Below are 4,016 nucleotides of genomic sequence, written 5' to 3' on the forward strand. Positions count from 1 at the left end.
GCACTTCACAGCAACAACAGTGTTATTTTATCAGAACATTGCCCTTTGATTCACCATTATGGGGCTTTATCTAGGTTTTTCACAATAACATGAGAATAAAGACTAGTCCTACTGCTGGCTGCATTAAGATTTTACTTTTAAAAGAATAAAGGGGAAAATGTTGACTTTAATAAAACAAAATTCACAGCGAGCACAGTGGGATAGAAATTTACAGTGAACAAAGAATGACTTACTATGCACACCATGAATTAAGTCAACCAAAAGCTCCTAGGGCATTGAAGGAATGAATACAACACAAGGTCCTATCCTAAGCACATGTTGTTAAGTGGGGTTATTAAAAATGGCCTCACACCTTTAAAGCACTTTCATCTTTATTCAGAGTACTTTAAAATTAATTATCAACAATTTATCTGCTCAATAATCCAGGAAACTGGTACTTAGAGCGGATATTCCTTAACCTAGATTCCTTTTGAATGACCTTTTTTGTTTAGGGCATTGGTCTGTCAATTTATGACTCAAAAGCTACTCCTTTTCTCATTCATTCAAAACATTTTCTATTTTATTCTAATGCATGCTTCACCTCTGAATAATTTTAAGTCCTCACAATAGTTGGTTTTGCTTTAATTTCCCCTATTGTCCTTCCATCTAGATCATGTTTAGAACCTGCAAGGACCTTACACAAACCACTTTGCTTCATTGATGAACAAAGAAAAGAGTCCCTAGAAAAAAATCAATAAATTGCCCGGACTCATAGATACATAAGTCCAAACCTTTGCATCTAGTATGTGGCTTTCTATTGATGAAACAAGGAACCAGTGTGAGTTTATATTTGCTTGTTGTATTGGTAGCTTCCATAGAGTCTATGTCCTTAGGATCTATTCTTTTCATTTATTTCCTAAAATAGCTTATTTTATGTCTTTTAACTCGTAAGCAAAGAGTTAAAAATGTATAAACCTCAGACACACATATACTTATAAGTGATAACCTAAAGCTTAAAACTATAGTTAGATGCTGTGTGTCAACCTCTAGTTAATGTTGACCCTGTGCAAAAGAGAATGAAATGCTGTCCGTTCACAACCCAGGATTGTGAATGGGTTGCATCATTTTCATTGGCTGATAGTCAGATGTAGATTGTGAGATTTTCTTCTTAGTCTTAGAACTAGAAGCTTGGATGAAACTTGTTCAGCATCATAGTAACATGCTAGCCTCCAACGACAGACTGGTGGTGGAATGAACCTGAGATGTAATGGCCAAGACTTGAGCCCAGGCCTCCCTCATGGCAGCTGAGGATTGTACTGCTGAACTACCAATATGTCATATTTGCTGTACTTATCTAGTAAACATGTATTCATCTTCTCATAGTCACCAGGTTCTCTGTTAGAAGATGATTGGAAAAGTAAGATAATTATTCTGTTAAAAATATATGATACTAACACTAAGCTTTGTTGTTGTTGTTGTTTTGGGATAGTACAAATGGTAAACTCACTCACTTGGCTGCTAATAAAGTGGTTGTAGGTTTGGGTCCACCAGAAGTGCCTCGGAGGAAAGACTTGGTGATCTAGTTGCAAAATTTTACTTGCATGTGAGATTAATAATATTTTCTGATGATTTCTGCATTCTGTTGGGCTACCTGTCTTTGGAATGGGCACAAATATAGACCTCTTTCAGTCAGTTGGCCAGGTCTTACAAATTTCTTGGCATAGATGGGTAAGTGCCTCCAGTGTTTCATCAGTTTATTGAGCGATTTCCATTTGTGTTCCATTGATTACTGGAGCACTGCTGTTTTTTTTGCCAGTGACTTCAATGCACCTTGGATTTCTTCCTTCAGTGTCATTGGCCCTGGATCAGATGCTACTTCTTGAAATGGTTGAACATTGATGCCACAATATAACAAACTGACAGATTATTGGTGGAACAGCCCTGTAAGAACAGTGCTATCATACTCATTGGGTGGGTAAGATTATTCTAAACTCATAGAGGTAGGTTTCTGAAACTGGATGAAAGAGCAGGGTATCCTAATCCCTACTCTTTCCACAACACACCATGGCATGAAGTGAAATAATTTAATACTGATCATAACCAAAGAAATCTGAACAAGGGATCCATGAATCTTTTTGGTCATGTTGTCAGTAAGTTAGAATAAAAAGAATAAGTCAGTATATTGCACGTATATTCATAATTAAGCAGAGAGAAAGAAAAGAAAAAAATAAAACAGTAAAAACAAGGTTACACAAAAGAACGTAGTGCTTATTTCAAATCCTGGTAATAAACAATGAATTACAAATAATGTTGCAAAATATGGTGAGAAGTCACAAGGCATAATGAAACAGAAAACCATAAAATCAACAAGCTAACGAAAAAAGTCATGAAGACAGTCCCTTGATATTAGAGCCTTCTGTGAATGATAGACATGTCTCTAGTGTGAAAATCTCAGCCAAAGTATGTTGGTCAGAAAAGAACAGGAAGAGTCGAAGGAAATAGATGCTCCAGGGAAGGCAAACAGGTGAAGATTTAAAGGCCAGCTTTAGAAAGCATGTGATTCAAAGAACTCTACTTTCTCCAAATGAAGCCCCCACAACCCTCCTGTTTTAAATGTGTTCTGAACAACAAACACTTTTAGAAATGAGTCCTTCTAACTGTCAACCTCCTGAGAAAAGTGAAGCTGCACTGTGAGCATGTATGCCCAGAACTCCACTGATGATTCTCTAGTGATTTGAGAGCACTGGAAGCATGTGTTCCCTTCTTCATGAATTCTCTAACTTAGGCTAGAAAATAATAATATTTTCCAATTCACTTTAAGGAAGGAATTTTTCAAGGAAACCATCCATACCATTGTAACACATTATTTGATTCGTTGGCCTCCCTCCATCTATTCTTTCATTCTTTCCTTTGTTAATTCAACAAATAAATTGGTGCTTGTTGCTGTTGTTGTCAGGTGTCTTTGAGTTGGTTGTGACTCATAGTGACACTATGCACTACAGACTGAAATATTGCCCAGTTCTGTGTCACCCTTACCATTGTTATGTTTGATCCCATTGCTGCTGCAAGGTATCAATCATCTCTCGGGGAGAGGAGTCTTCCTCTTTTTCACTGACCCTCCATTTTACAAAACATGATGTTCTTCTGCAGGGACTGGTTCTGCCTCATGATAGCCCCAAAGTATGAGAAGCAAAGTCTCACCATCCTTGCTTCTAAGTTGCATTCTGGTTGTCCTTCTTTCAACACAGAGATGTTTGTTCTTCTGGCAATCCATGGTACTTCCAATACTCTTCTCCACCATAACTCAAATGTATCAATTCTTCTACATGCCAGTATGTGACAAAGGAGTGCTGCTGGTGAAGTTTGAACTCACCAGTTGCTTTAAGGGAAAAAAAATCCTGGTGGTCTGCTCCCATAGGATTGTTGTTGTTAAGCTGTTAAGTGTTGTATAGGACTTCCAATGAGTAACTGGTGGGTTAGAACTGCCTACCTGTAGTTAGCAGTTCAGTGCTGATCCTACAGCACCACACCAGGACTCCATAAAGAAGACATCTTAGGAAATTCTTTGGGGCTGTTCTCTGTCTATAGAGTGGATATGTGTCAGAATCAACTTGATGCCAACAACTAAGTGGCAGAAATGAATGAACACAACAAGCAAACCAATCATCTCATTCATTACATGGGTGTGGAGACAGACAAGATCTGTAGAGTTTATTTTGGTAATAGCTTGTTGTTTGTTGTTAAGTGCCATTGAGTCAGATCTGACTCACAGGGACCCTGTATAAGGCTTCTGAGGAGTGGCTGGTGGACCTGAACCTCCGGCCTTGCAGTTTAAACCAACCTTGCATCCAGTACTTTAACTCACAGCACCACACCAGGACATAGACCTTTATTTTTTAAAAAAAATTGTGGCACCGTAGGATAATACACTAGATCACAACATCAGTTTGAACTGCAAGATCAATGGTTCAGGTTCACTAGTCACTCTTTGTAAACCCTATACATGGTTGATATGAGTTGGAACCAACACATGGCAC

Source organism: Chrysochloris asiatica, unplaced genomic scaffold (assembly GCF_000296735.1).
Source record: "Chrysochloris asiatica unplaced genomic scaffold, ChrAsi1.0 scaffold00324, whole genome shotgun sequence".
Classification (NCBI taxonomy): domain Eukaryota; kingdom Metazoa; phylum Chordata; class Mammalia; order Afrosoricida; family Chrysochloridae; genus Chrysochloris; species Chrysochloris asiatica.